Source organism: Oryctolagus cuniculus, chromosome 4 (genome assembly GCF_964237555.1).
Source record: "Oryctolagus cuniculus chromosome 4, mOryCun1.1, whole genome shotgun sequence".
NCBI lineage: Eukaryota > Metazoa > Chordata > Mammalia > Lagomorpha > Leporidae > Oryctolagus > Oryctolagus cuniculus.
In genome coordinates this window covers 42,255,186-42,276,668 of record NC_091435.1, presented here as the reverse complement: position 1 = coordinate 42,276,668, position 21,483 = coordinate 42,255,186, and the positions used below count along the sequence as shown (strand labels likewise).

General features: G+C 35.6%; 1 long non-coding RNA gene across 1 annotated transcript; it reads left to right on the top strand.

Moving 5' to 3' along the window:
• Window positions 1-12,185: 12,185 nt before the first annotated feature.
• Window positions 12,186-20,911, top strand: LOC103350581 (uncharacterized). The gene is made up of 4 exons (XR_007908958.2): window positions 12,186-12,368; window positions 13,696-13,825; window positions 14,653-14,680; window positions 20,793-20,911. It is a non-coding gene; the product is annotated as an uncharacterized lncRNA (long non-coding RNA).
• The last annotated feature ends 572 nt before the right edge of the window (window positions 20,912-21,483 follow it).

Here is a 21,483-nt window from a genome sequence, read left to right as displayed (position 1 = left end):
CTTGTTATGGTGACTCTTCCAGGAGAATTTGCAAGAATGGCTCCATCAGCGATTAATTGATCATCTCCAAAAAACTGAAAGTGTTCATGAGAAGTTCAACTGCAGTGCTGAGGAGTGAGGATTTGAATTGTGCTTCAAATACAGAAGGAAGAGAACATTTGGAATGAGAAATGGAAAAGAATCAGTGAGGTTTTTTATAAATGTGTAGTCTCCAATTATTTATTTACATAGGGATTTGCCTATGCAAATAATGCAGTGACCTCCTAAACAAACTAGATTGTAAAACATTTTTTTTTAAATAAGAGGCAGGTAATGGGTGAACAAGACTGAAATGGAGAATAACAAGTTACATAGCCTAGTTTTGTTGGGAAGTATTTACAACAGCACTGCTAAACAACCTCAGGCCTGAAAAATGGCCTGAGGGCTTCACAATTTTAACTGCTAATGCAAATATTACAGGTAGAATAGGATAAAATATATGCTATAGATAACTGATGGAATCAGGATAAAAAGAGTATGAGGCAAGACCAACTTGAAGTTCAAGTTCAAGGAAGTGACAATGAGAAAGGGACAGCTATGCTGTGTGATGACTTAGCCATTCCTAAATCTGCTGATCTTGAGAAACCAGTACCTCCTTTCTAGTACAGGAAGCACAAAGCTGGCTCAGAATATCTTCATCAACACAATCACTTATTTATCAATTTATTTTAAACACATTATAAGTGTTTGATGTGATAGAAACTCAAATCTCTGTTAAATATTCTGTTATTGAATAAAAATATTCTAAGGTCTGTCATTAAAAATGTGCTGCCTTGCTCAAGAGCTTCTTTTTCTTTTTTAAAGTTTTTATTTAATGAATGCATTTTTTCATAGATACAAGTTTAGGAAAGTAGGGGTTCTTTCCCCTGTACCCACACTCCCACCCCAATTCTCGTCCTATCTTCCTTTCCCTTTCCTATCTCATTTTCAGTTTGATTTTATATACAGAGGACCAACTCAATGTTAAGCATAGATTTCAACAGTTTGCACCCAGGCACACATGCAATATATAGAGTACAGCTTGAGAACAAGATTTGCAGTCAATTCTCATAGTACAACTCATTAAGGATGGAGGTCCTACATGGGGAGTGAGTGCACAGTGACTTCTGTTGTTCCTTTAACAATTAACACTCTTATTTATGATGTCAGTAATCACCCATGGCTCTTGCCATGGGCTGCCAAGGCTATGGAAGCCTTTTGTGACCATAGACTCTAACAGTATTTGGACACGGCCATAAGCAAAGTGGATGTTCTGTCCTCCCTTCAGAGAAGAGTGCATCCTTCTTTGATGAGCTTTTCCAAGAGCTTCTTTTCACTTCCCCCTTATCTTCCCTATACATCATAGAAGGTGAAGTTTTCTGTAAATTCAGTGAAGGAATCACGGCAAATTAGCATACTCTCTGACACTAGCCAGAAAATTAGGGAGAATCTTTTTTTGTGTGTGAAAATGTTTATGAGGTACTTCAAAAATTTCATGAAAAAATGGAATGAAAAGATAAGTTTAGTTTGGTGCAAAATTTTTGGGAAATACGTCCTTATAAAGTATTAAGATATGCAAAAATTGAAGGAAATAAAAATTAACAGAGAAGGTGTGAAATAAGAATTAATGCTTTTCAACAATTTCTAGATGTGTGTGTGTGTGTGTGTGTGTGTGTGTGTAACGAGCAGGAGCTTATAGCTTTATCAAATCACACACATTTTTGAATGAATAATTCAAAATAATAGCTCATTTTGGGGAGTCTGAAAGCTATAGACATTTATGCTGCTATTAGCCATACTAAACACCTCAAAATCTCAGTCCTTGGAGGTTTCTGTCTTCTCTTTTGTTATTCACTTTATCGTTGAGCTCATCTTGTCCTATAGTTTTCTTTTTTTCTTTTTTTCTTTTTTTTTTTTTTTAAGATTGATTCATTCCTTGGACCCCTGCAACTACATGGGAAACCTGGAAGAAGCTCCTGTCTCCTGGCTTTGGATTAACACAGCTCCAGCCACTGCAGCCATTTGTGGAGTGAGCTATCAGATAGAAGACCTCTCTCTCCCTCTACCTTTTCTTCTCTCTCTGTGTAACTCTGTCAAATAAATAAATAATTTTTTTTAAAAAAGACTTATTCATTTTATTTGAAAGGCAGAGTTACAGAGATGCAAAGATAGAGAGAGAGATAGAGACAGAGACAGAGACAGAAAGAGAGAGAGAGAGGTCTTCCATCCTATGGTTCACTCCCCAGATGAGCTCAATGGCCGTAACTGTGCTGAGCCAAAGAGAGAAGCCAGAAGCTTCTTCTAGGTCTCCCACACAGGTTCAGGGGCCCAAGCATCTTTCACTGCTTTCCCAGGCCATAGAAGAGAGTTGGATTAGAAGTGCAGCCGAGACTTGAACTGGTGTCCATGTGGGATGCTGTCATTGCAGGCAGATGCTTTGTCCAATATGCCACAGCATCGGACCCTCCTACTATAGTGTTAGGTCAACAAATATAATCTTCCTCTAAGTAAGGCACACATCTGTGGCAAGCAATGAGGATGTTCCCTGTGACTTTATAAATATACATGTTATGGTGCCAAGTTAGCCTCCACATGGTACATTTTCATCTACCAGTCATCTTTTTTTCCCTTTTTTGATGAGTGCAATCACATCTAGCAAATTCTCTGGGCACTATTTTTGCTTTCTTTCACACACTGTCATTCTTTTCCTCTTGGAGTCACCATATGCTGAGGACTCTTTCTCATCCATATGAGAGTATCAAGAATGGACTTTTGTTCCTTGACATTACCCATTATCAGGTGTGGGCAGAATCAGTACATACCCATAAATTTTGCTGAGCCCTCCTGAGAAAGGTTTCCTTTAGCTTCCCCCTTCATCAGATTCAAACAAGAGTCTGTGGTTGGGATATGGAAAACATTGTTGTCCTCTCATCTGCTGTAGGCTCTTTCAATGCCTCATTCTGATGACATGAAGTCCTGATGCCTATATACTTTTTTCATAGATTAAAAAAAGTACTTTTTAAAATTTGTTACTGCTAGGTAATTTTCCTATTTATCAGTATTAGTTTTCCTAATTATCAGATAAGTAATAATACGAAAAGAAACTCAAGTCAAGGTCCTTCATGTTGTATAAAAAAACGCAAAATATTGTACCATCATTAAGGCTTAGCAGGTTAAACAGCCATCTGTGACACTGGCATCCCATATAGAAGCCGGTTTGAGTCCCCTTAGCTCTGCTTCCAATCCAGTTCCCTGCTAGTGTGCCTAGGAAGGCAACAGAGGAGGGCCCGAGAGTTTGGGTCCCCGTAATCACATGGGAGATCCAGATGAAGCCCCTGGCACCTGTCTGTAGCCTGGCCCAGCCCTGGGCATTGTGACCATTTGGGGAGTGAACCAGTGGATAGATCTGTCTGTCTGTCTTTCTGTCTTTCTCTCTGTCTCTGTCTCTCTCTCTCTCTGTAACTTTATCTTTTGGACAAATAAATATATCTTTAAAAAAGTGTAAACTATGCAAATGGTAACTTTGATATTAATGATATGCTACAAGTTTAATAATAGTTCTTATCTAGACGTTTTGTTAAAATGATTAAAATTATCCCATAATATGTGAAGTATTTCTCTGCAAAGAATACTAACTTGCATTCCAATATGCATGTGAATAAATAGGTGTTTGTATATGTATATACACATATACTTGATATATGGGTAATGTGTGTGTGCCTATATAAGTATGTAAAGACAGAGAGATACGAACATGTAATTTGAATGATTCTCTACCATGAAAGTTTTAAAAAAGTTGCAAAGTATGAGGTAATTTGGTTACCTAAACTATAATGAAAATAAATTTTTTTTAACAATTTTGTATCATTCAATGGTTAATTGTTACATTATAGGCATTCTGAGCTTCACAGATTTGGATTAATTGTGTTCTCATTTTATGTTGTTTTTATTCTATTTTTTCCAAAGCAGAATATGTCCGTGGGAAGAAGTTTGGCAAAAAGACTGCAAGGCAATATAAAAAAAAAATGAGGTCACAATGTTAATGAAATATTTTATGCAGTAGCTGGCAGTTTCAGTTTACATTTCTACTTCATAAAGATAACTCACCCAAACAATAGATAGAGTCATTCCAAACATTTTGCATTTAAATAACAATCAAACTAAATCTGTTGTAGATCATCAAGCTGTCAAGATACTGATGATGCCCAATATTGTTTTAAAGTTAGACACCTGTTTCTAAAAATTCAGCAAAGTGGAACACTTAACTAAAGTAAAAATGCTCTGTTTATACATGTTAAAAAGTAAATTCATTTTTGGGAGCCAGCGCTGAGGCAGGCAGGTAAGGCCTCTGCCTGAGGTGCCAGCATCTCATGTGGGCACTGGTTTGAGTCCCGGCTGCTCCACTTCCCATCCAGCTCTCTGCTATGGCCTGGGAAAGCAGCAGAAGATGGTCCAAGTCCATGGGCCCCTGCACCCATGTGGGAGACCCAGAAGAAGCTCCTGGCTCCTGGCCATTGCGGCCAATTGGGTAGTGAACTGGCGGATGGAAGACCTCCCTCTCTCTCTCTCTCTCTGGCTCACCTTCTAACTTGGTGTAACTCTGACTTTCAAATAAATAAATAAATCTTTAAAAAAGTAATTTTTAATTGATTCATTTTCCTGGTTTCCTCTGCTTCAAGGAATATTTAACTTGCCACTTACACAACTTTTTTTCTAAGAGTCAGATTCATGAATAATTCTGATTCACTTTTTAAGTGGTTATATTTATTTAAAAGGAGAGCATATTCTTTGCTAAAAATAAGAAGAGTTTAAATTCTGTTTTGTTTTTTTTTCATTAGGTTGCTGACTTTTTACTATTACTGAATACCTCCTCTGAGGAACAAATCATAGGCTTTACTGTATGTATGTATGATATCATGGTGAAAAAAGTAGAGGGTAACACTAAGCAACAAATTATTGTTTAAAGGCGTACATGTTGTTGAGTCTCAGCCTGTGTGCCTACGTTTCCTGGGCATTTTATCTCCTTTTTTATGGATAGCCTGTTATATTAAATAATTTATCTTTAGACCTGGAATTATCAGACAAATGGAATATTATTAATTTAAATTCTTATGCCACGATCATTCATCAGCTCTTTTAATCACCTCCCACAGCTTATATACAAGGTTTAAAAAATGTGAGTGTGAGGTTCCTAAGATTATATGCCAGAACTGAACTTGGAATCCAATTTGTCATCTGCATAGACCCTGCCCAAACCTCAAAATAATGAATCTGTGGATACTCCACACATGGATGCCCAACCATCAGCTATACCTAAGAAAACCACTTTCTGCAGACATTAAAAAGTATAAGGACCAGTTATGAATATATTTTTGTGAGTTGATTGTTGTATCACTGGTATGATTTAAAAAATTATTTAAAAGTCAGTGTTAGAGAGAGAGAGGGAGAGAGAGAGAGAAGCCTCCATCTGCTTGTTCAATCCCCAGATGGCTGCAAGACAGGGGATGAGCCAGGCTGAAGCCAAGAGCTAGGAGTTTTATGCAGGTCTCGCATGTGAGTGGCAGGGGAACAGACACTTAGGCCATCTTCCATGCTTCTCCTAGGTCAGTGGCAGGGAGCTGGACGTGAAATGGAATAGCCAGGACAAAAACTATGTCAATGTGGGATGGCAGAATCATAGTAGGACGTTACCTACTATGATACCTATGTATCAACTATCTGTTTGAAAATGCATTTGGTAATGAGATATATTCATTTATATGGTGTCTTATTTTAAAGGTCTAATATAAAAAGTGTTTTAAAGTCTGCTGTAAATATAAAAATGATCTTGAAGAAACAGAATTTGCCAAATGTTTATTTGAACATATTGACTCTTTTGTCTTCCCTTTGTCTTTATTTTTCCTAATCTTTTAAATGATTTTTAAAAGAATGAGAAAACATACATGCGTCCTCTCACCATATACTGTCAAAATCCCTGGAAAAGATTTCCATAGACATCAACATAAAAAACTCCAGAAAAGTCCTGTGTGTTGAGTGTTTCAATCCACCTACTTTCTTATTCTCTTGAGTCCCTTTACCTGCTTCTCATTAGACCGCCCTGATTTCTTTTGGACCCTAAGTACATGGTTCAGTGCTTATACTCATGGCTGGACTGACTCACATATTTCAATATAATTAACAACAATGAAAAGCAGTACTGGGCTAAAAAAAAATCCCCACTAGTAATACGTATCATTGGCACATATATATTTAATGAAGATTCTTTCTCTACAGTCTAAGCCACCCATAAACTTGTTTAGTGATGCATTTGAGAAGTATAATAGCCTAAGGTAAAGTCATTATTCTTTACTTATTGTTTGATGTGTACATATTTCTAATTCAAAGCAAGGTCACCTTGGTCAAAATATTTTTAGTAATTTGATACTAAATATTAGAGTTTAAATGATAGATTATTCATTGTTTTTTCACTCCAGAGCACAATGGACCAAGTATTTAAGGAACTGATATTTTAAATGTCACTGCATTATTATTTAAAGATAAGAATATTGTACTATGTTAAGTAATATATCACACTCACTTAAATATTAACCTATATGAATTATTTACATCTCCTAGTGAAAGCTTTTACATAGCTAAAATTCAAAAATATAAATATTAGAGATAAAATGCTGATGAATTAGAAATAAAGACTATTATTAGATGAACAAGCTCTGTCTAAGATTTTCTGGTCACCTGTAAGCTTTCTAAAACTAGATACTTCCTTAGGAAACTATTCGAAGTTAAAAACTTTTTTCTGAAGGTAAAAAAAAAAAGCAGAAAAGTAAAATTATAAGGAATTTCTTCACTACTTACCTAAAATCTTCAGCTCCTCACACTGTGATTTTGTGGTTAGAATTTGATGTGATATATGATTTTTCACAAGGTCACATGCCTGTGTGAGCTTCCAGGTCTATCAAGTAATCCCTCTATTATGTGTTGGATAAGGTTTGTTTCTCCAATAGCCATGCAAATTGTTTAAATGCTAATTCTTTAATGCTACTGATTGATTGATTAAGTAGAGAAACTTGGTCTAACCATGACATTCATGAAATATAGCCTGTGGGAAGTCTTTGGATTATTGGAGGCATGCCCTTAGCAGATCGTTCTTTTTCTTCAACTTTTATTTAATAAATACAAATTTCCAAAGTACAACTTAAGGATTACAGAGGCTTTCCCCCCCATAACCTCCCTCCCACCCACAACCATCCCATCTCCCACTCCCTCTCCCATCCCATTCTTCATCACAATTCATTTTCAATTATATTTATAGAGACTTTCAACCTTTGAGTTCAAGTTGGGTTTAGGTTCTCTCTTTCCTTCCTGGCTGAAGATGTGGCCACTGCTGCACTGCCATAAATAACAGCCTTCTCTAGGCTGTGGGGTCACCTGATCTGGCAAACTCACACTGTAAGATGAAGTGAACCTTTTTTTTTTCTTAAAGAAACTCCTCTCAAGTGTGTCCATTAAAGTGGCAGAAAGTGAACTAACACAACTTCCAATCACCTAACACTACACCACTCCCTCAACAGAAGTTGTCTTGTATACATAAATGACCTTTATAAAGCTTAAGTAAATTCAGAGAGTTTCGGTCTCCATAAGACAGGATGGCTCTAAATCATGGAATTTTATTTGCATTTCGTCAATTGCTTATTTGTGCTTTCTCAATTTGAAGGAGTAATAATGAATATTTACAAGGAGACTATGAGCAAGACTCTGCAGTTTATGTCTTTGAAGATTAATTCTTTGAATAGGAGACTGGTTGGCCTTAAACCATTTAGCATTTCCATATCAAAATTTTGTCATTTGTAAAATAAAAATATTTAAAATATTACCTATTTTTATGTGCTTGTGAGGAATAAAAAGTTTCTCAACAAACATATGGGTTACAACCGAATAAACCTATCATAAATTGAAAAAATCTTATATTGAAAATTTAATGGGCCAAACACCATAGTTTAGCAACACAGTGTGATGTATTGATTGTAAACCATTACGATGACAAGGATGAGAGAGATGCATCTCACTATCCATGCTTGGTATATTGAGAGAGCATGATACAGAATTAATAGAGTACTATACAAAAAATAAAAACAGAATAATAGAAAAAATCCGAATTCAATATTGAAAATAAAATCTACTAAATGTTTATTGCTTTCACATTATTGTATAGTAAAAACAATAAGTAAAAAGCATTATAAGTCAGGGACTGCCTATACTTCTTGTATACAAGATACATCTTTCATATAGCATAATTAGTACTGTTTATAGTTTACCTCTTTTAATTATATATTCTATCAAATATTTTAATGTTTTTACTGAACTTTTTCAAAATTGTATTAATGTCTTATATGGAATACTTTGATTTTTTTTTAATTACAACCTTTTTTTCCACAACTCTCCTTCAAAAATCCAGGTTGGCAACAAGATGAACTCTGGAACTTTTAAAGAAGTATTAATATTACTTACTGGGCTTCTCTTGTTTCAGCAATCTTCTGTAAGGGTGCTAAGTAAGACTTTGGTTGACGCTGCTGATAGTCCATCTTCATAGATAGATTACTAATACCATTCCACCACAAACCAAAATCAAGCATATCATCAGAGTTGCTAGGAAACAAGGAAGAAATGATAGATAAAATGAATTGCAACTTGAGATATATTCTCATAATTGGCAATAGTGAATACAAAATAAAACATAATACTTTATATTTAGAAATACTATTCAATGTCTCTGGCCAAACATTTTTTAAAGATACTATATACAAATAAACAAAATGTATTACCATAAGCCAGAATCAAAATGATTCATATGGATCCATGGCCTCTTTTGAGCTAGTTACTAATTCCACATTTATTCATAAAAATTAGATAGGAAATATGAGTTTGGATTTTACCGACGATTTTGAATACAGTGCATATAAAACTATGTTTGCTGACATTTGCCATCTTGGACCTAAATTCATCATTATCTGGGTTAGATATTATTGCAATTTTTTGGGTCTTAAATGCTACTTTAGCAAAATTTAAGATGTAAAATGATGTCCTATTTATTTTTATCTTATTTTATTAATGAAGAATTACAAAGCTCAACCTATAGTTTATTCCCAGGGTATCTCATTAGAAAGCTCTATATGACGAAAAAGTTTAGCATTTATCTTTATGGTTCATTTATAACCCTTCAGAATATTTGCAAGTTTTTGTAACATTTTTGTATTGGCAATGCTGTGTATCTCTTTTAAACATGAGGAGAATTTAAAATGGCAATTATATGTAAAGTTTAAATATTGGATAATTCATTAGTTTTAAGAGAGATATACCATAAATTTATGCTTATACATCATTAATATTTTATTGAGATATATAATTTTCTTCTTAAATAACAGTTTGTTAAATATCTGTGAAGAAATAATCCTCAGTTACACAAGTTTACATTTCATTTTTTTTTTTTAACAAGCAGAGTGGACAGTGAGAGAGAGAGACAGAGAGAAAGGTCTTTCTTTTTTCCGTCGGTTCACCCCTCAATGGCCGCTGCGGCAGGTGCTCCACGCTGATCCGAAGCCAGGAGCCAGGTGCTTCTCCTGGTCTCCCATGCGGGTGCAGGGCCCAAGGACTTGGGCCATCCTCCACTGCACTTCTGGGTAACCGCAGTGAGCTGGACTGGAAGAAGAGCAACGGGGACAGAATCCAGCACCCTGACCAGGACTAGAACCCAGGGTCCTGGAGCCGCAGGCAGAGGATTAGCCTATGGAGCCATGGTGCTGGCCATGCATTTAATTTTTTAAAAAATATTTTGTATATTTTCACTTATTTTTAGACTTTTCTATTTCTATTTTAAACTAATACAGAATTCACAGACTAAGAGTACACACCAAAATTCATTTTAATTTTGTATAAGTTATAGAATGTTTTTATTTTTACTGCTGTTTTTTCTGAAATATTGTTAATACTATTCTTGTTCCCTTCCTCTGGAAAAGCTGCCATATTCTACTATTAATTACAATTGAACCTACAGTTTAGTTATCTTGTATACATTATTTTTTAAGCTACGTTTCTTAAAATTGTCTTTTTTGAACTCATTTGTTGACAGATGGAGTTATAGACAGTGAGAGAGAGAGACAGAAAGGTCTTCCTTCCATGGGTTCACTCCCCAAATTGCCGCTGCACAATCCGAAGCCAGGAGCCAGATACTTCTTTCTGGTCTCCTACGCGGGTGCAGGGCCCAAGCACTTGGGCCATCCTCCACTGCACTCCCCGGCCACAGCAGAGAGCTGTACTGGAAGAGGAGCAACCTGGACTAGGACCCAGTGCCATATGGGATGTCGACGGCGCAGGGGGAGGATTAACCAAGTGAGCCATGACACCAGACCCCAGACGAATAATATTTCTAAAACATTTTAAAACATATGTGTCATGGTGAGTGGCTAGGCAATTAAGACCAAATGAGGGCCAGCATTTTGCTGTAGTGCTTTAAGTTGCCATCTATGCCACCAGCATTCCACATAGACGCTGGTTGAGTCCTGGCTGCTCTACTTTTGATCCAGCTCCACTCTAATGGCCTCAGAAATGAAGCAGGAGATGACCCAAGTGCCTGCATGGGACACCAGGAAGTAGCTTTGGGCTCCTGGGTTCTGTCTGGCCCAGCACTGAGCCTCCTAGGGTCTGTATTAGTAGGAAGCTAGTGTCAATAGCTGAAGCTGAAAATTGAATCCAGGTATTCTAAAGTGGGATGTGGATATCTTAATCACTAGTCTGAAAATCCTGCCCTGTCTGTATTTTATTAATTAGGCTCCCTTATGATTTATTATGTTTAGATTTTTAAAGCACTTCCAAATTGATTTAGCTGTTTAGGCTATTATAACTCATTTATAACTGATCTTATTTCTGTAATATTTCTTCCTTTTCCTAACTTATGTGTTATATTTGACTTTAACTGGAATTTTCACTTATTTTTGCTCTAACTTATACTGGTTAGATAACATATATTTTTGTAAGACCAAGAATCTAATTCGGAGGATGTGTTTGCTCACTGACTTACATCTAAGTCAATGTTCTCATAATTTTTACAGACTATATAAAGAATTGGCAAACGGAGTTTTCAAAATTAAATGATAGAGTTGGACATTGTGGCATAGCAGGTAGAGCCTCCACCTGTGGTGCTGGCATCATATATGGGTGTTGGTTTATGTCCCAGTTGTTTCACTTCTGATCCAGCTTCTGGATTACTGCCTGGGGAAGGCAGTAGAGTATGGTCTAAGTACTTAGGTTCCGGCCACCTATGTGGGAAAAATGCATGCTGCTCCTGGCTTCAGCCTGGCTCAGCAATGGCCATTGTGTCCACTTTGGGAATGAAAAAGAGTATGGAAGATTTCCCTCTCTCTATGTAACACTGATGTTCAAATAAATAAATAAACCTTAAAAAATGTATTACAACCTGATTATGTGACTATTTTGAAATAGTATTTGTATATAGTATTTTATAGTTTATAATATTTTAATATATAATATATTATAATTATATAATTATTATATTATAATATATATTATTATATTACATTATTATAAAATATATAAATATATATATTTTAAATAGAATTTGTATAGTCATTTAACTTATCTATGGAGTGTAATGGTTTAATTCTTTGCATGTATACAAGGTGTAATGGTCTAATCAAAATAACATTCTTAATTCCTCAAGTATTATTTTATCTATGCAATGGGAAACTTCAGTGTCTTCATTTCTAGTTTTTATGAAATGTAGTCAATTCTAACCGGCATGAAATTACATTTCGTGTAGTTTTGATTTACATATCCCTAATCATTCACTGCAGGATTTTCATCCACCCAAACAAGGATGGACTGGGTCCAAGGAAAGTTAAATGCGTTGCTCGCCTGTTCCCCACCCTCCCTTGATCCCGGAGACAATCAGATGCCACAGAGTCGAGTCAAGCAGGAACTCATTTATTATTGTGCAGTAAGCCTTTTTTAAAGCAAAAAGCCACAAAGCTATAGGAGAGCAGAAGAGAAGCCAGCCAATCGTTTTAAAGGTTACCCTATTATGTTTTCCATAAAGTTTCCATAGCGTCCATATGCTGACGTCATCTCTTCTGATGCCTGTGCCTAATCAAGTTTCCTTGTAGACAACTTAGACTCTGCCCGTCTACCTTCCTCTCCGCACCATCTTCTTGTCTAGTGTTGCCTAGATGGCTTCCGCCTCCTCATCGTCCCTCCCGCAGGGCCCACTGGAGAAGAGGCTGCCTGCATAGCCGTCAAACCCGCTGTAGTTGGTGTCGCCCAGGCCCTCACCGTCATCGTTGGTACCGGTTCCTCCCCATCCTTCTCCCCAATCGTCGTCCCCCCCCCCCCCCCCCCCCCCCGGCGTGGGGTGCATGGTGATCGTCTGCGGGGTCGTCCAGCACTTTGTAGGCCATGTAGTTACGGACGCCATTCAGCCACAGGATCTGCACCATGGCGGTACTGAAGCCACATTGGGGCTGCTCTGGTGTCCCCTTGAGGAAGACCACCACCTTGTCTTTCTTCACCAGCACATCCAGGTGCTCTGTGGAGCCGCCACCACCCATGCCCAAACCCACTGTCTACACACCCGAACTCCACAGGCCTCCGCCGCACCCTCAGTGGAGCAGAGCTGCCGTCTTTGCCATCCTCATGCCCCGCAATTCACTATGTTGAGAATTTTTCACACATTTGAGCATTTGTACATTTTCTTTTGAAAAATTCATAGAATATCATTTGTCCATTTTTTAAAATATTTATTTATTTTGTTGAGTTGTTTGAATTTCTTCTATATTCTGAATACTAACTTCTTTATCAGATGAAAATTTTGCAAAACTATTTTCTCATTCTGTAGGACGTCTTTTCACTTTGCTGTTTGTTGTGTAGAGTCCTAGGTTGCTGTAATTCAGTCAGTCTAGTACTGTTTTATTATTTGTGTTTTTGGCATCATAATCCCCCCCCCCCAAAAGAAGCAAACTTTGCCTCTTCTTAAGCTTTCAAAAACTTTCTCATATTTTTTTCTAGTGGTTTCATATTTTGTGCCTAACTTTTAGCCTCTTTATCCATTTTGAGTTGATTTTTAATTAATGGGGAAAGATAAAAATGTAGTTTCATTCTTCTGCATGTATCTGAGAATAATTCCAAAAGTTTACGGAAAATGGAATTAAAAATAACTTCGTTTGAAGTTTTGAAATCCATGCATCATTATTTTTTCATAATGTTCACTTTCCATGAACATTTGGAAGAGTCTCCTACAAGAAAACCACAGAAGACACACAAAAACGGAAGCTGCCCAATGTTGGTGAATTGGAACAGCTGACATTGTTACGTCCATACAACTCAAAGTGATGTACAGATTCAATGCAATACTCATGAAAATATCAGTAGCCTCCAACAAAGAGCTAAAATAAAATGTTATTGTATCACAGCAACATACATTTTTTATATGTCTATGATGATTTCTATGCTACTATGACACAGTAGAGTAGTTAGAATAGGCGTAATATAATCATCAAACTTAAAATATTTACTTTCTATCATTCTACAATGGGGGGCATCAGGGGAAAATAAGCATGAGGGGAAAACAAGTGGTCTCAGCTGTTGATGAGTTTTGCTTTATTTTCCTGGCAGGTATGGAGCATAAATTTCATGGCAGAGTTGGTTCCACATGGGGAAAAGGGTACCTACCTTTTTAGAAAAATGTAAATTTTCCATTTCAATCCCTAGATCCTTCTGTTGAAGTAAAGGTTTAATTTTACAGGTGAGATGATTTCTATTTTTGTAATATGTAAGTCACAAAGAAAATGGTTTGTTTGAGACAGCAACACCTAAATTTTATGGCAACCGAATAAGGGATGCACCTGCCTAAGAAAGGTGAGCTAGGGAGATACAAAACACTCCCATGAGAGTCCAACCCTTGTTTTCGTCAGGTCTACTTTTTCTAACAATAGCTTCCCGCTTTCTCGTCACAGCTCACCTGTGATCTGACTGGTCGCACTTTTTGTAAAAAGGACAAAAAGGAGGATTACTTGGATAAATTCTGATATTTGTTATAATAGTTGTCCCTGAGACAATGACTGACATGTACCACCTTTTTATTATTTGCTATATATTTTAAATATATCATTTCTTCTTGGCTAGCACTTCTGATGCTCTAGATAGAGTGTCTGGTGCTGTCATATATGTTTTCATATCCACAGGTATGTGATTACCATATACTGTTAGACACTTGACACTGGTGAAAAAATCTGTACATTTACAGTAAAACTTGGGAGTAGAAGCCACAATAAATACTATGAGTGTCAAGCATATACTTCCCCACTCTTGTCTGCTATCATATTGACTGTGGTGCATTACTCATATCAGTGTGACAGCCTCTTTTTCTGCTTCTGGTTACTGGCATGAAGAACCAAAAGTTAAAATTTGCAACAGTAAGAATTTCTGCGAATGCCAAACTTAGTGATAGTGGGGCAAATCCGTCTTATATATTTTCACTACCCAATCCAGGTTTTCTACCTACCTAGCATAATGACCATAGATATTTATTTACTCTATCATATTTTGAAAAACATGCTCTATTTTTTTCAGAGTTGTTATTCCTCAGTTGGATTCTCAGGTATGTTTTCAATATTAATACAATTATTTTTTAGCTGCCACGTTATTAGCAATATGGTCTGTAATAGAATCAATGATTCCTTGAGTCATGCATCCAAACCATACCTCTTTAAAGTAAATAGTTTAGGAAAATTATGGAATGCAAAAAAGTACACTTACCCCTGGAAAGCTTTCTGCTAAGGCCCAAAGTTAAATGGAGATATTTTCTTCCTTACATCTTTAGGAAGAATGCAATTTTATCAGTTGTTTATAATCATATTACTGGTGATCATTTTTCTAAGCTTGTATAGAAGAAATACTTCCACTTTCCCTAATTTTGTATGCCAATAACTTTTCCCAAAGTCAGTTATTTTTAAAAATTCTTTTTTGCTAGCATTCCACTTGTTGAAATTAATTTCTGTATCTATTATTTGCATCTGATTGGAAATGTCTCTAAAACCTAACTAGTTGAAAGACTAACAGTTCATCATTGATCACGCTTTTTGTGGGTCTCAAAAGTCTGATTTCTTCTGGAATCTCTTTCCTATCTATGTTCAGATGTTGGATCAGAGGACATCTGGATCACCTAGGATGGCCTTATATATCTGGCATGCAGCAGGCTTTTGGCTGGGTCACTGTGTTTATCCTCCAGATGGCCTGTCATTCTCCACCAAGCTGATTCTAAAGTTGCAATAACAGTGAGACAGCAAGACATCTGATGTGCAACAAATGTTGAGGGCAATGATTGCATTACATTTGTTGATGTCAAATTTGCCAAAATGTTTCATAATCGCTACAGAAATATATTATATATATGTATAAGAACTATACATATACTCTTGATTGATGGGAGAGAAAGAATTTGTTACCAAGTTTGTTATTTGTTACAGACACCTTGCTATTGGTCAAATGAAAAACTTGATAAACTATAGCCATAGCTAATCAATTAACAAGCCAACTGAATAAATACTATGCTTACTAGATTTAAAGATTGGCTTATACCTATTGATTTAATCATCCTTTTCACTTTGCTTGTTACCTCCACTGTAGATGATGCCTCTAGCATGCATTAACATTGAATACACATATTATCATACTTTGAATTTACTATGATTCACCCGTTCAAACACTTCTGCAAATTCTTCTTTGATTTTACACTCTTGCCACTTCCAATTAAGAAAAGAGCCAGTAAAACCAAATTCAACTGCCCATGTTTATGGATCCCATGACCTTGGGCACACCTCTCTTTGACAATGTAGATAACCAATGACACTGCCTGAAGTTCTGTCCACTGGTAAAATCCCCTTTTAATACTGTCCGTGATGGAAAATTCTAAATGAAGCTTTGCTGTGACAAAAATTCCTTTTCGGTATATACCCACATTCTGAGATAGATAATTTCTAAATATGGTTCAGGAAATTTACTCCCATATCTGGTAATATCAATTACGATGCACATCATGAAATTAATCTACAGCTAAAGTAGAAGAATTACTGAAATTGTAATATACATGTGTATGTATGCTTTAATACTTTGGACATCTTTATCTCAGTGTTGAATGACACATACACTGTGATGCCAACCTGTGTAATTCTCTGAGAGCTTTTCAGAGATTTCACAGTGAGTCTTTCTCTAGGGTAAATAGTCCTAATGAGAGAGAAAAGATTGAGGCCGATCATTTATCTTTTCTTTCCGTAAGTAAGTATTTATTGTAATTTCACAGTACATAAATCATGTATTATTTTAAATATATATGTATATGTATATATAGCTAAAACAATAATCAAACTGAACATATTTACTCCTACCTTCTCATGTCTGTATATGCATGTTAATTATTATTTGAAAAGAAATTGTCAATTGAATATGGTTAATAAATTGATATTGTTAAAGTAGTATATAAAATAACAGAAAGTAGGGGAGCCAATTCAAGGTTAAAATAGACACAATGGGCTTGAGAAACTTCTTGGGAAAACAAGTATGGATTCTTTCTTTAATTTCTTTTATTTTTAAGAAAATATATTTTTGATAAAGATTTGCTTATTCATATATTTGAGAGCTAGAATAAGAGTGAGAGAGCGAGAGAGAGAGAGCGAGTTTCCATTTGCTGGTTCACTCCCGATATGACTATAAAAGCCTGGGTTTGGGCATACTGAAGCCAGGAACCAGGAACTCCTTCTGATCTTCCATATTGGCAGCAAGGATCCAAGTATTTGGATCACCTTCTTTCACTTTTTCATGATCATTAGCAAGAAGTTGGATTGAAGCAGAGAGATAAGGGATTCAAACCATCATTCAATGTTAGATGCATTACCTTTAAAGCCATTACAGTTGACTTTACTCCCTTATCACAATGTTGGCACCTCTTGCAAGATTTAGTTTATTTGAAAGACACAGTTATAGAGAGAATGGTATAGAAAGAATGAGAGGGAGGTCTTCCGTTCTCTGTCTCACTTCCCAAATGACTGCAATGGCCAGGGCCTGATGAAGCTGAAATCAGAAGCCTGGAACTCCATCTGGTTCTCCCACATTGTTGGGTCATCTTCTGATGCTTTCTCAGGCTCATTAGCAAGGAGCTGGATCAGAATTAGAGCAACATATAATTTCTGAGAACAAAGGGAAATGGGTAGGGATTAAGTTGCTCCATTAATTACATTTTAAAGATTTAATGTTATATGAGTGGGGGTACTCAATATTAGAAATCAAAAACGGCACAAAATAAAATTTCTTCTTGGAGCATTTTTGCTCAGTGGCATATAAATGCTTATTAATAAATTTAATGTATCAAGTAAATTAACATTATAAAAGACTGACAATATTATTTAGTTAAATTGATTCTAGTACAAAAATACTTTAAGAGGTTGTTGCAGGATCATGAATGCTAAAGTTCACCATGTGTGAAGAGTGAATATAATTTAAATGATAGTGACACTTCAGTTTAATTACATAACACATAGCCTCAATCAGATATCAGAAAACTTTTACATGATGTTCAAAGTAGTTTTAACATTTATGTTTTATAAAGAAAGGTCAAAACTGCTTTATCAAACTAAGGTTGAAATAAACCTTAATTGCAAAATAGTTAAAAATGGTATTTCTTTTATGCTCAGTGCAAAAATCATTTATTTTGGTTAACGGAATGAAATTACCATTGCCCTAGTATGTGGTGACTCAAGGCAAGTAAATGATATCTGCTTTGATAGAACAGATGGTGTGTAAATGTAAAGCCAAAAAAAAGAACTACCCTCAAAATATAATCACCTCATATAGATTAATATTCCATTCTCATAAAGATGTATTTTGTCCATTTTATTTCTCTGCCTGAGTCTCAACAACATAATTTTAGATGTTTATATTTTGGTAAAGCTAAATGACTCTATACTTTTCCCTTGTGGCAACTTCTTAATATTTTAAATTCAACTCAATAATTATACCACAAATGACAAAAGCAAAATGTCTTTTGTTCTTTCATTGCTTTCTCTTTTCTTTCTTCAAATTCCTGCTAAATATCTAACTGAAGATTCTACGAGAGAGTAGTGTAGATGCTTCCATTTTAATTCTTCATAGCTTCACCTTCTATGAAAAATTTGCCAATGAATTATTAAAAAACCTTTTTATACATGATGAAAATATATTTCCTTATGTGCTTCTGAGCAAAGTATATGTTAAATTTTAAAAATAAAATTTACAGAATTTACAGGAAGATATATTCATAGGGTAAAAGTATCACTCTATATATGTATTATCTTTTTGATCATGAATATATATGTTTAATAAATATTTATGCATAATTTTGAATAGCTTACTTTTCTGTATTATTCCTTAATAATCTATTACCACACTTGAGGATATTTCAGAGAAAATATTCTCTTTCTTCTAAAATTAATCTTATCTGGATAACCTTGAAGTATTCTCTCTTCAATTCAACTTGCAAAGCCTATGACACAGAAATTCACATATTATTCAGGAAGACAGCTTGTTTCCTTTCTTTTTTTAAAGATTTATTTATTCATCTGAGAGGCAGAGTTACAGGCAGAGAGAAACAACTTCCACCCTCTGGTTCACTCTCCAGATTGCTGTAATTGTTGGAGCCAGGCTGATCTGAACCAGGAGCTAGGAGTTTCTTCTGCATCTCCCTTATGGGTGCAGAGGCCCAAGCACTTGAGCCATCTTCCAGTGCTTTCCCAGGTCACCAGCAGAAAGCTGAATCATAAGAGGCCCCCATGTGGGATGCCTGTGCTGCAGGTGGATCCTCAACCTACTGTGCCATATCTCCAACCCCAGCTAGTTTTTTGTCACATCACTCTCCTTGTCCCCTCCCTATTTGCTGGATGTGTAGATGACTACTAATAAATTCACAGTCTGCATCACAGTGGAACTGAGATAATAAAAGAATATTAAAATTAAGAATATATATTAAGAACATAAAATAAATGGCAATTTTTTGGTGAAAAATAAAGAAAATGGAATAGCATGCTTGTTTTACTTAATTGCTTTTATATCCATCTCCTGATCAATTTTTATTATTTTATTCTAACATATTTATTGAATATTTAGACTTGATGATAATTTCTTTTCTGTATTACCAAATAATCATAACTTAAAATGTTGCAATGGATTTCAAATTAATCAACATAAATTTAATTTATATATAATTCTATGAATATATTTATAAATGTAAATTAATTGATATGAGATTATATTCAGTTTTGCTTTTTAATTCTCAGAAATAAATATAAGGATAAATCAAACAACTTATTAAATGATATTTCATTTGTAAAAGATGACTTCCTAAAATATCCTGCTTTTGAGTGTAATTATCAATGTCAACTCTGTCACAGTAAATTGTAACTATTGAATAGAATCCACTGATTTTTATTCCTTCATTTTGTGGTTGTTTTTTAATTTTTTAATTTAAGTATACAAGTTTCATGTATTTTATATGCATATTTAGCCACAAAGTGGGGCTTTTCTCCATCCACATTCCAATCCTTCCCCCCAACTCAGATTCCCATTCTTAATGTTTACATTGATCTATTTTCAGTTTACTTAGTGGTCATATAGTTAATCCTACTCTAAGTAAAGGAGTTCAGCAAATAGTTTGAAGAGAAAGAAAACAAAACAAAGTAAAACAAAACTAAGCATTATTTTTCACTTTATGTTTCTGTGTGGGAGCAAACTGTTGAAATCGTTACTTAATGTATGTTAAACTGATCTTCTGTGATGTGAATGGAAGGGGAGAGGGAGTGGGAAAGGGGAGGGTTGTGGGTGGGAGGGACGTTATGGGGGGGAAGCCATTGTAATCCATAAGCTGTACTTTGGCAATTTATATTCATTAAATAAAAGTTAAAAAAAATTCAAAAAAATATAAAAATGTGAAAAAAAGGAGAAAAAAAAAACTAAGCAAAAGATTATTCCTCAGTGGAAGAGCCAGGGCCATAAACGATCATCCATTCTTGCAAGGACTAGCTCCAATGCATCACATTCCAGATACTCTATTAGTTGCATCAGATCAGGGAAAACTTGTATTTGTCTTTTTGGAATTGGAATTGGCTTATTTTACTAAATATAATGAATTCCAGCTGTGATCATCTTGTTGCAAAATGCAGGATTTTGTGTTTTTTTTTTTTTTTCAATGTTATTTATGAGAGAGAGAGAGAGAGAGAGGGAGAGAGACAGAGAGAGAGAGAGAGAGAGACATTCCCATGTGCTAGTTAATGCCAATACCTACAATGGCCAAGCTAAGCCATGGCTGAAGCCAGGAGCCAGTAATGTAATCTAGGTCTCCTACATGGTGTCAGGAACCAAATTCCTTGAGGCATCATTGTTGCCTCACTCGGTATGCATTAATTAGAGCTGGAGTCAGGAGCTCGAGTTGGATATTGAAAACAGATCCACCAATGTGGGACATAGGAATCCTAACCTGTCATTCCAATTGCTAGTCCAAATGCTGTCCTTACACATAAAACTTGATTGTGATTTAAACTTTGGTGCTCCTATACAAGGGGACACATGCATGCATTTTGTTACAATTTTACTTTAAAGTATTATTTAGTGGCCAAGTGTTTGGTGCAGCAAGTAATGCCACATGGGAGTGCCTGTGTTGAGTTCTGATTATTCTGCTTCCTTTCCAGTTGCCAATTAACACAATCTGGAAAACGCTGGCCCATGTACTTGATTCCCTATCCACTTCATCATGGCATAGATGTGACTGTTGTGGACACCAGGAGAGTGACCTGGCATAGGAAGGTATCTCTTCATCTCTTTCTCTCTCTCACTCTGTGTGTGTGTGTGTGTGTGTGTCACATTCTGTCTCTCTGCCTTTCACATGCAAATTAAAATCAATAAAGAAAAACAAAATAAAATGACATATTATCTGTCTTTGAAGTTTTTATCATTGACATGAAGGAAGAAATGCTTTATAAAGTATGATATCAGAATACCCATACTAGCTTATGAAATGAGATCGTAACTGTCTTCTTCTGTTCTTGAGACCTAATTCTTAATCTTTTTTCATCATGTTGATAAACAGGGATCTCTACCTGTTTGACTGACTCTCATCTTCATTCTTTAGGATCAGAGTCTTTAGTGATCCGCTTTGGGTTCAGTCTCATATAGATTGAAGCAGGAAGCAGGAAGAAAGATGTATTTCAGTGAAATCTGTGGGTTCTGTTCCTATGAAATAATATTAACCTAATGTCCTTTGATTATCAAAATCAGCCACTCTGGTCAATTCAGATGTTCTCCTTGTTTCTTAGTTCATAAAAAGTCGTAGTAGCCACACCATGATTTTATCTCCACAAAGAATGCATTTTACTCCTGTTC